This window comes from Salvelinus namaycush, unplaced genomic scaffold, assembly GCF_016432855.1.
Source record: "Salvelinus namaycush isolate Seneca unplaced genomic scaffold, SaNama_1.0 Scaffold318, whole genome shotgun sequence".
NCBI classification, from domain to species: Eukaryota; Metazoa; Chordata; class Actinopteri; order Salmoniformes; family Salmonidae; genus Salvelinus; species Salvelinus namaycush.
In genome coordinates, this window is record NW_024060097.1 from 199,558 (window position 1) to 212,158 (window position 12,601).

Below are 12,601 nucleotides of genomic sequence, written 5' to 3' on the forward strand. Positions count from 1 at the left end.
CACTGTGGGGACGACGTCCTCGAGGCACTTATTGATAAAGCCAGTGACTGATGTGGTGTATTCCTCAATGCTATTGGAAGAATCCCGGAACATGTTCCAGTCTGTGGTAGCATCTGCTTCATCTGACCACTTTATTATTGGCCGAGTCACTGGTGCTTCCTGTTTAATTTTAGCTTCTAAGCAGGAATCAGGAGGATAGAATTGTGGTGGGATTTCCCAAATGGAGGGCGAGGGAGAGCTTTGTACGCGTCCCAGTGTGTGGAGTAGAGGATCTAGAATTGTTTTCCTTTGGTTGCACATTTGACATGTTGATAGAAATTAGGTAGAACTGATTGAAGTGTCCCTGCATTAAAGTTAGTATGTACTTAAGAAGTTGGTGTAACAGTCGGTATGTATTTATGTAGTTGGTATAACAGTTGGTATGTATTTATGTAGTTGGTATAACAGATGGTATAACAGTTGGTATGTATTTATGTAGTTGGTATAACAGTTGGTATGTATTTATGTAGTTGGTATAACAGTTGGTATAACAGCTGGTATGTATTTATGTAGTTGGTATAACAGCTGGTATGTATTTATGTAGTTGGTATAACAGTTGGTATGTATTTATGTAGTTGGTATAACAGTTGGTATAACAGCTGGTATGTATTTATGTAGTCGGTATAACAGTTGGTATAACAGTTGGTATAACAGCTGGTCTGTAGTTATGTAGTTGGTATAACAGTTGGTATGTATTTATGTAGTTGGTATAACAGTTGGTATGTAGTTATGTAGTTGGTATAACAGTTGGTATGTAGTTATGTAGTTGGTATAACAGTTGGTATGTAGTTATGTAGTTGGTATAACAGATAGTATGTAGTTATGTAGTTGGTATAACAGATGGTATGTAGTTATGTAGTTGGTATAACAGCTGGTATGTAGTTATGTAGTTGGTATAACAGTTGGTATGTAGTTATGTAGTTGGTATAACAGTTGGTATGTATTTATGTAGTTGGTATAACAATTTGTGTGTATTTTACCCTTAGCTTATCAAATCAAATCAAATTCTATATGTCACATACACGTATTTGTCAGATGTTTTTTCGGGTGTAGCAAAATCCTTGTATTGCTATCTCCAACAGTGCAGTAGTATCTAACAATTAACAACAATATTCACACATCTAAAAGGAAAAGCATGGAATTAGAAATATGTACCTAAATCGAGCAACGACGGAGTGGCATTGACTAAAATACAGTAGAATACAGTATATACATATGAGGTGAGTACAGCAGTATAAAACATGATTTAAACATGATGTTTCATTATTAAAGTGTCCAGTGATTCCAAGTCTGTATGTATATAGGGCAGCAGCCTCTAAGGGGCAGGTTTGCACTTGCACTTGGCAATTCAACAGTCTGATGGCCTTGAGAGATAAGCTGTTTTTCAGTCTCTCTGTCCCAGCTTTGATGCACCTGTACTGACCTAAGTTTTAGTCTATATGTTTAACAGTATAGGGTTAGTCTATAGGGTTTGTCTATTGGTTTCACAGTATAGGGTTAGTCTATATGTTTAACAGTATAGGGTTAGTCTATAGGGTTAGTCTATATGTTTAATAGTATAGGGTTAGTCTATAGGGTTAGTCTATATGTTTAACAGTATAGGGTTAGTCTATAGGGTTAGTCTATATGTTTAATAGTATAGGGTTAGTCTATAGGGTTAGTCTATATGTTAAACAGTATAGGGTTAGTCTATAGGGTTAGTCTATATGTTTAACAGTATAGGGTTAGTCTATATGTTTAACAGTATAGGGTTAGTCTATAGGGTTAGTCTATATGTTTAACAGTATAGGGTTAGTCTATAGGGTTAGTCTATATGTTAAACAGTATAGGGTTAGTCTATATGTTTAACAGTATAGGGTTAGTCTATAGGGTTAGTCTATATGTTTAACAGTATAGGGTTAGTCTATAGGGTTAGTCTATATGTTAAACAGTATAGGGTTAGTCTATATGTTTAACAGTATAGGGTTAGTCTATAGGGTTAGTCTATATGTTTAACAGTATAGGGTTAGTCTATAGGGTTAGTCTATATGGTTAGTCTATAGGGTTAGTCTATATGTTTAACAGTATAGGGTTAGTCTATAGGGTGAGTCTATAGGGTTAGTCTATAGGGTTAGTCTATAGGGTTAGTCTATATGTTTAACAGTATAGGGTTAGTCTATAGGGTTAGTCTATATGTTTAACAGTAAATGGTTAGTCTATAGGGTTAGTCTATATGTTTAACAGTATAGGGTTAGTCTATATGTTTAACAGTATAGGGTTAGTCTATATGGTTAGTCTATAGGGTTAGTCTATATGTTTAACAGTATAGGGTGAGTCTATATGTTTAACAGTAAATGGTTAGTCTATAGGGTTAGTCTATATGGTTAACAGTATAGGGTTAGTCTATATGTTTAACAGTATAGGGTTAGTCTATATGTTTAACAGTATAGGGTTAGTCTATAGGGTTAGTCTACAGGGTTAGTCTACAGGGTTAGTCTATATGTTTAGTATATAGGGTTAGTCTATATGTTTAGTATATAGGGTTAGTCTATATGTTTAATAGTATAGGGTTAGTCTACAGGGTTAGTCTATATGTTTAACAGTATAGGGTTAGTCTATAGGGTTAGTCTATATGTTTAGTATATAGGGTTAGTCTACAGGGTTAGTCTATAGTGTTAGTCTATAGTGTTAGTCTATATGGTTAACAGTATAGGGTTAGTCTATAGGGTTAGTCTATATGTTTAATAGTATAGGGTTAGTCTACAGGGTTAGTCTATATGTTTAACAGTATAGGGTTAGTCTATAGGGTTAGTCTATATGTTTAACAGTATAGGGTTAGTCTATATGTTTAATAGTATAGGGGTTAATCTGTATGTTTAACAGTATAGGGTGAGTTAATAGGGTTAGTCTATATGGTTAACAGTAGTTTGTTTATATGGTTAACAGTACGGGGTTAGTTTATATCTTTAACAGTATAGAGTTAGTCTATATTGCTAACAGTATAGGGTTATGGTGTAGGCATATAGGGTTTGTTACAGTAAATGGTTAGTCTATAGGGTTAGTCTATAGGGTTAGTCTATAGGGTTAGTCTATATGGTTAGTCTCTTTGTTTAATTGTATAGAGTTGGTCTATAGGGTCAGTCTGTATGTTTAACAGTATAGTGTTAGTTTCTATGTTTAAATGTAAAGGATTAGTCTATATGGCATAGGAGTATATGGTTAGTCTATATGTTTAACAGTATTGGGTTAGTCTGTAGGGTTAACAGTATAGGGTTAGTCTATAGTGTTAGTCTGTATGATTAACAGTATAGGGTTAGTCTATAGGGTTAGTCTATATGTTTAACAGTATAGGGTGAGTCTATAGGGTTAGTCTATATTGTTAACAGTATAGGGTTAGTCTGTAGGGTTAGTCTATATGTTTAGTATACAGGGTTAGTCTATATGTTTAACAGTATAGGGTGAGTCTATAGGGTTAGTCTATATGTTTAATAGTATAGGGTTAGTCTATATTTTTAACAGTATAGGGTGAGTCTATAGTGTTAGTCTATAAGGTTGGTATATGATGTTAGTATGTAGGGCTAACAGTATAGGGTGAGTCTATTTCGTTAACAGTATTGCGTTAGTGTATATGGGTTTAGTCTATATAGTTCGTCTATATGGGTTTAGTCTATATAGTTAGTCTATATGGGTTTAGTCTATATAGTTAGTCTATATGGGTTTAGTCTATATAGTTAGTCTATATGGGTTTAGTCTATATAGTTAGTCTATATGGGGTTAGTCTATATGGTAAACGGTATTGGAGTTAATCTGTATGTTTAACAGTATAGGGTGAGTCTATTGGGTTTAGTCTATATAGTTAGTCTATATGGTTAACAGTATAGGTGGTGAAATAATGGTGAAAAAATAAATAAATAAAATAGACTTAGTCTATATGGTTAAATATTGTTAGTCTTTATGGTTAACAGTATAGGGTTAGTGTACATGGTTAACAGTATAGGGTTAGTCTATAGGGTTAGTCTATATGTTTAACAGTATAGGGTTAGTCTATAGGGTTATTCTATAAGGTTAACAGTATAGGGTTAGTCTATAGGTTTAGTCTGTATGGTTAAACAGTATAAGGTGAGTCTATATTGTTAACAGTATAGGGTTAGTCTTTATGGTTAACATTATAGTGTTAGTCTGTAGGGTTAGTCTACAAGGTTAGTCTATATGTTTAATAGTATAGTGTTGGTCTATATTGTTAATTTATATGTTTAACAGTATACAGTTAGTCTATAGGGTTAGTCTACATGTTTAGTTAGTCTATAGTGTTAGTCTACATGGTTAACAGTATAGGGTGAGTCTATAGTGTTAGTCTATATGGTTAACAGTATAGGGTTAGTCTATAGTGTTAGTCTATATGTTTAACAGTATAGGGTGAGTTTATATTGTTAACAGTATAGGGTGAGTCTATAGGGTTAGTCTATAAGGTTGGTATATAATGTTTGTCTGTAGGGCTAACTGAATAATGTGAGTCTATTTGGTTAACAGTATTGGGTTAGTCTATATGGAGTTAGTCTATATAGTTGGTCTATATGGTTAACAGTATAAATGGTTAAATAAAGGTGAAAAAATAAATAAATAAAATAGGGTTAGTCTATAGTGTTAGTCTATATGGTTAACAGTATAGGGTTAGTCTATAGGGTTAGTCTATATGGTTAGTCTATAGGGTTAGTCTATAGGGTTAGTCTATAGGGTGAGTCTATATGGTTAGTCTATATGGTTAGTCTATAGGGTTAGTCTATAGGGTGAGTCTATATGGTTAGTCTATATGGTTAGTCTATAGGGTTAGTCTATAGGGTGAGTCTATATGGTTAGTCTATATGGTTAGTCTATAGGGTTAGTCTATAGTGTTAGTCTATATGTTTAACAGTATAGGGGTTAGTCTATAGGGTTAGTCTATAGGGTTAGTCTATATGGTTAGTCTATAGGGTTAGTCTATAGGGTTAGTCTATAGGGTTAGTCTATAGGGTTAGTCTATATGGTTAGTCTATAGGGTTAGTCTATAGGGTTAGTCTATAGGGTTAGTCTATATGTTTAACAGTATAGGGTTAGTCTATAGGGTTAGTCTATATGGTTAGTCTATAGGGTTAGTCTATATGGTTAGTCTATAGGGTTAGTCTATAGGGTGAGTCTATATGGTTAGTCTATATGGTTAGTCTATAGGGTTAGTCTATAGGGTTAGTCTATAGGGTTAGTCTATAGGGTTAGTCTATAGGGTGAGTCTATAGGGTTAGTCTATAGGGTTAGTCTATAGGGTTAGTCTATATGTTTAACAGTATAGGGTTAGTCTATAGGGTTAGTCTATAGGGTTAGTCTATATGTTTAACAGTATAGGGTTAGTCTATAGGGTTAGTCTATATGGTTAACAGTATAGGGTTAGTCTATATGGTTAACAGTATAGGGTTAGTCTATAGGGTTAGTCTATATGTTTAACAGTATAGGGTTAGTCTATAGGGTTAGTCTATATGTTTAACAGTATAGGGTTAGTCTATATGTTTAACAGTATAGGGTTAGTCTATAGGGTTAGTCTATAGGGTTAGTCTATATGTTTAATAGTATAGGGTTAGTCTATAGTGTTAGTCTATATGGTTAACAGTATAGGGTTAGTCTATAGGGTTAGTCTATATGGTTAACAGTATAGGGTTAGTCTATAGGGTTAGTCTATATGTTTAACAGTATAGGGTTAGTCTATAGTGTTAGTCTATATGGTTAACAGTATAGGGTTAGTCTATAGGGTTAGTCTATATGTTTAACAGTATAGGGTTAGTCTATAGGGTTAGTCTATATGGTTAACAGTATAGGGTTAGTCTATAGGGTTAGTCTATATGTTTAATAGTATAGGGTTAGTCTATAGGGTTAGTCTATATGTTTAGTCTATAGGGTTAGTCTATAGGGTTAGTCTATATGGTTAGTCTATATGGTTAAGAGTATAGGGTGAGTCTATAGGGTTAGTCTATATGTTTAACAGTATAGGGTTAGTCTATATGGTTAGTCTATATGGTTAGTCTATATGTTTAACAATGCAGGGTTAGTCTATATGTTTAACAGTGTAGGTGTAACAGTATAACTTTAAACCGTCCCCTCGCCCCGACCCGGGCGCGAACCAGGGACCCTCTGCACACATCAACAACGGTCGCCCACGAAGCATCGTTACCCATCGCTGCACAAAGGAGCAAGGGGAACCACTACTTCTAGGTTTCAGAGCAAGTGACGTAACCGACTGAAAGGCTGCTAGCGCGCACCACCGCTAACTAGCTAGCCATTTCACATCCGTTACATAGAGTCTATATGGTTAATCTATATGTTTAACACTATATGGTTAATCTATATGGTTAATCTATATGTTTAATCTATATGGTTAATCTATATGTTTAACAGTATAGGGTTAGTCTATATGTTAAGGGATTTTAGTGGACCTCTGGACTATTTACCTTTCTGTCCTGCCTGAACAGGTGATTGTTAAAGCCTATTTAACTGACCGGGTAGGCCCGTCATTGTAATTAAGAATTTGTGCTTAAAACTGACTTGCCTATTCAAATAAAGGTTACACAACAAAATATTAAGTTTAGGGCCTTTTTAACAAGGTGGTTTCAAATGAATATATTGTTAGATGTAAACCAATCTACCTTCGTTCCGGCTTCAGAAAACACCGCACTGTGACCGGCTAGCTGCCCAGGCTTACAGGCAGCTCCTTATAACAGCCACATGATGACTTTATGGGACTATGACTGAGGGGTACGGGTGAGGGGTGAGAGGTAGCCCATGGGTTGGGGGTAAGGGGGAGGGGTGAGGGAAGGGGTAAGGGTGAGGGTAGGGGTTGGGGTGGCTGGGAGGGTAGGCTGGGATGGAGTTTCGAGAGGCATGAACCAAGGGTTTCGACTAAATCTACAGCACAATTATAGTTATTAATTAAAACAATAAAACATCCTAATTACAAATAAAAGCCAGAAACGACACTATTAACGAGACATTTCAATCTGTAGGCCTATGTGTTTATGTTTGGGCTGTTAGTGTGTGTAAATAGTGCATTGCTAATGTCGTTAATACTACAGGCATATTAGAAGACTGTAACGCCTGTTTGTTTGAATGGGCTCTGGCCTCTTGGCTACAGGCTTAATTTAAAATACTGACCACTGTTTCCTGCTCCACACCTATTGCTCTGTGAAATACATTTTGTGTAAATCTGTAAATAAACCAGGCATTGATTCTGATTCCCCTTCCTCCTCCTCCATTTGAGCAACCTGGCTAACATCCCATTACTGTACTATGTAGGTCAGTACCAGGCTGTTGTCGTGGCGGTTGTTATGTCGCCTCTGACCGAGAGTCTTATAGTGGCTGGCGGTGGAAAGGTAACAGACGCTCACGGCCTTATGAGTTCAGTGTCTGACTGTTTACAACAACTTTGCCACATGCACACACCACAGTCCTCAACACACCACAGTCCTCAACACACCACAGTCCTCAACACACCACAGTCCTCAACACACCACAGTCCTCAACACACCACAGTCCTCAACACACCACAGTCCTCAACACACCACAGTCCTCAACACACCACAGTCCTTCAACACACCACAGTCCTCAACACACCACAGTCCTCAACACACCACAGTCCTCAACACACCACAGTCCTCAACGTTCTCAACACACCACAGTCCTCAACACACCACAGTCCTCAACACACCACAGTCCTCAACACCAAAGTCCTCAACACACCACAGTCCTCAACACCAAAGTCCTCAACACACCACAGTCCTCAACACACCACAGTCCTCAACGTTCTCAACACACCACAGTCCTCAACACACCACAGTCCTCAACACACCACAGTTCTCAACACACCACAGTCCTCAACACCAAAGTTCTCAACACACCACAGTCCTCAACACACCACAGTCCTCAACACACCACAGTCCTCAACACACCACAGTCCTCAACACACCACAGTCCTCAACACACCACAGTCCTCAACACAACACAGTCCTATAACACACCACAGTCCTCAACACACCACAGTCCTCAACACACCACAGTCCTCAACACACCACAGTCCTCAACACACCACAGTCCTCAACACACCACAGTCCTCAACACCACAGTCCTCAACACCAAAGTTCTCAACACACCACAGTTCTCAACACACCACAGTTCTCAACACACCACAGTCCTCAACACCAAAGTTCTCAACACACCACAGTCCTCAACACACCACAGTCCTCAACACACCACAGTCCTCAACACACCACAGTCCTCAACACACCACAGTCCTCAACACACCACAGTCCTCAACACACCACAGTCCTCAACACAACACAGTCCTACAACACACCACAGTCCTCAACACACCACAGTCCTCAACACACCACAGTCCTCAACACACCACAGTCCTCAACACACCACAGTCCTCAACACACCACAGTCCTCAACACCACAGTCCTCAACACCAAAGTTCTCAACACACCACAGTCCTCAACACACCACAGTCCTCAACACCAAAGTTCTCAACACACCACAGTCCTCAACACACCACAGTCCTCAACACACCACAGTCCTCAACACACCACAGTCCTCAACACCAAAGTCCTCAACACACCACAGTCCTCAACACACCACAGTCCTCAACACACCACAGTTCTCAACACAACACAGTTCTCAACACACCACAGTCCTCAACACACCACAGTCCTCAACACACCACAGTCCTCAACACACCACAGTCCTCAACACACCACAGTTCTCAACACACCACAGTCCTCAACACACCACAGTCCTCAACACACCACAGTCCTCAACACCACAGTCCACAGAACCAAACAGACCTCAGCACATCGTTCAATACAACACATTAATATCCAACCTATAGGCCTGCATCCCTTAAAATAGCTTTTCTAGAAATTGTTAATTTAAAATATTTTTTTAAATGTGTATTTTTTTTTCTTGGATTGTGATGGTGTCTGTTTTAGTAGTAGTCTTTTTATGCTATTGATGTAGATATTGTTGATTGATCAAATTGTTAACATATTGTTGATATAGGCTAATTTGAACTTGCTCGACTGATGAGAATTAGCTTTAAATTGATACATCTTTAAATTGGTGTGATAAAATGTGGATTGATTTGTACTGTCTCTGTAAAATAAGTTCAATGAATAACAATGAACAAATTCAGCATTGCATTGATATATAGCCTGCTCACGTGAAGCATTTGCACTTCCGCTAATAACTGAAATCCACTGCTGGAAACAAACGTCAGTAGGCCGATAATCCCATGGAGAAAGGTAGTAGATATAAATAGGGAGCAAGAGAGGAGAAAGAACGTAGATAACGAGGGAGCAAGAGAGGAGAAAGGACGTAGATAACGAGGGAGCAAGAGAGGAGAAAGGACGTAGATATAAATAAGGAGCAAGAGAGGAGAAAGGACGTAGATTTAAATAGGGAGCAAGAGAGGAGAAAGAACGTAGATATAAATAGGGAGCAAGAGAGGAGAAAGAACGTAGATAACGAGGGAGCAAGAGAGGAGAAAGAACGTAGATATAAATAGGGAGCAAGAGAGGAGAAAGAACGTAGATAACGAGGGAGCAAGAGAGGAGAAAGGACGTAGATAACGAGGGAGCAAGAGAGGAGAAAGGACGTAGATATAAATAGGGAGCAAGAGAGGAGAAAGGACGTAGATAAATAGGGAGCAAGAGAGGAGAAAGGACGTAGATATAAATAGGGAGCAAGAGAGGAGAAAGGACGTAGATATAAATATAAATAGGGAGCAAGAGAGGAGAAAGGACGTAGAGATAAATAAGGAGCAAGAGAGGAGAAAGGACGTAGATATAAATAGGGAGCAAGAGAGGAGAAAGGACGTAGAGATAAATAGGGAGCAAGAGAGGAGAAAGGTAGTAGATTTAAATAGGGAGCAAGAGAGGAGAAAGGACGTCAAGAGGAAACCATCTGGCATTTCCTTTAAAAAATGTAATATTTCAGGTTAATTTGAATTGGGACCGATACAAGCACATTGACATATTGACAAAACAATATAAGCAAAGCCTGCTCCAAAGCCTGCACAATTACGGTTCAACTTGATTTATAAACGTTGCAATATTTTTATAGAATTAGACCTATGCTGGTTGTGTTGTGAAAGTACAACAAAAATGATCCCAGATCTCCAACAAGGCCTGAAGCTTTTCACAATAGTGGTCTGTAAATGGTTCTTTCACGTGAATATTTCGATTAGATTCTGGTCCCAGTGGAAGCACAGAAAACAACCTCAAGACGCCGAAGACAAGTTGGTAATAATGTCTCGTCTAAGAGACAACATTAAAATGCTATAATAAGGTCTTCATCACTCTCCAATCACACTGGTGACATTTTCTTTCAAGTAGGTCTACATTTTACTCTAAAAGCGTATAGGTTAGTATATTTATGATATAGAGTATAGGCTAGTATATTTCTGATAAAGAGTATAGGTTAGTATATTTATGATATAGAGTATAGGTTAGTATATTTATGATATAGAGTATAGGCTAGTATATTTCTGATAAAGAGTATAGGTTAGTATATTTATGATATAGAGATAGGCTAGTATATTTATGATAAAGAGTATAGGCTAGTATATTTATGATATAGAGATAGGCTAGTATATTTATGATAAAGAGTATAGGTTAGTATATTTATGATATAGAGTAGGCTAGTATATTTATGATAAAGAGTATAGGCTAGTATATTTATGATATAGAGTATAGGTTAGTATATTTATGATAAAGAGTATAGGTTAGTATATTTATGATATAGAGATAGGCTAGTATATTTATGATAAAGAGTATAGGTTAATATATTTATGATATAGAGTAGGCTAGTATATTTATGATAAAGAGTATAGGCTAGTATATTTATGATATAGAGATAGGCTAGTATATTTATGATAAAGAGTATAGGTTAGTATATTTATGATATAGAGTAGGCTAGTATATTTATGATAAAGAGTATAGGCTAGTATATTTATGATATAGAGTATAGGTTAGTATATTTATGATAAAGAGTATAGGTTAGTATATTTATGATATAGAGATAGGCTAGTATATTTATGATAAAGAGTATAGGTTAATATATTTATGATATAGAGTAGGCTAGTATATTTATGATAAAGAGTATAGGCTAGTATATTTATGATATAGAGATAGGCTAGTATATTTATGATAAAGAGTATAGGTTAGTATATTTATGATATAGAGTAGGCTAGTATATTTATGATAAAGAGTATAGGCTAGTATATTTATGATATAGAGTATAGGTTAGTATATTTATGATATAGAGATAGGCTAGTATATTTATGATAGGCTAGTATATTTATGATATAGAGTGTAGGCTAGTATATTTATGATATAGAGTAGGCTAGTATATTTAGCATAAAGAGTATAGGTTAGTATATTTATGATATAGAGTAGGCTAGTATATTTATGATAAAGAGTATAGGCTAGTATATTTATGATAAAGAGTATAGGTTAGTATATTTATGATAAAGAGTATAGGCTAGTATATTTATGATAAAGAGTATAGGCTAGTATATTTAGCATATAGAGTATAGGCTAGTATATTTATGATAAAGAGTATAGGTTAGTATATTTATGATAAAGAGTATAGGTTAGTATATTTATGATATAGAGTAGGCTAGTATATTTATGATATAGAGTATAGGCTAGTATATTTATGATAAAGAGTATAGGTTAGTATATTTATGATAAAGAGTATAGGTTAGTATATTTATGATATAGAGTAGGTTAGTATATTTATGATATAGAGTATAGGTTAGTATATTTATGATAAAGAGTATAGGTTAGTATATTTATGATAAAGAGTATAGGTTAGTATATTTATGATATAGAGTAGGTTAGTATATTTATGATATAGAGTAGGTTAGTATATTTATGATAAAGAGTATAGGTTAGTATATTTATGATAAAGAGTATAGGTTAGTATATTTATGATATAGAGTAGGTTAGTATATTTATGATATAGAGTATAGGCTAGTATATTTAGCATAAAGAGTAAGCGGTTTTTCCACCTCAATTGGATGTTGATAGGCACGGTTAACTGTATTCCACTATATATATTATACTGTGATAGTTATTATTGTATAATAGTATAGAGTTATAGTAGTCTATTTGACAGTAAATATTATGATTTGACCCTGTGTGTCTGAGCGTTAATTTCGCTCCCGCGCTGAGATTCTACGGGTTGGAGCTCTAGTTTCTCCGAGCAGGGCAGCAGATGGATCCGGTCCGGGCTCGAACTCACTGCGCATCTGGCGCTTCCTGCCCAGTCCGCGAGGCTGCTCCACGAGCTAAGCCCTATTAGCACCGTCTACCGCGCAACTGGTGCCTCGCGCACAGACAGCGCGCTCTGCCTGGTGGAAAAGCTTAATCCTCACGTGCGACAACTGGCCTTCATCAAGCCTCGAGGCAAAACAATCGAATTACTTAATTTACTCACGGGCTTGTGGGCCTTGAGAACTATATTTTTTATTAAAAAGCATATATTAGTCTAAACCTTCCATAAT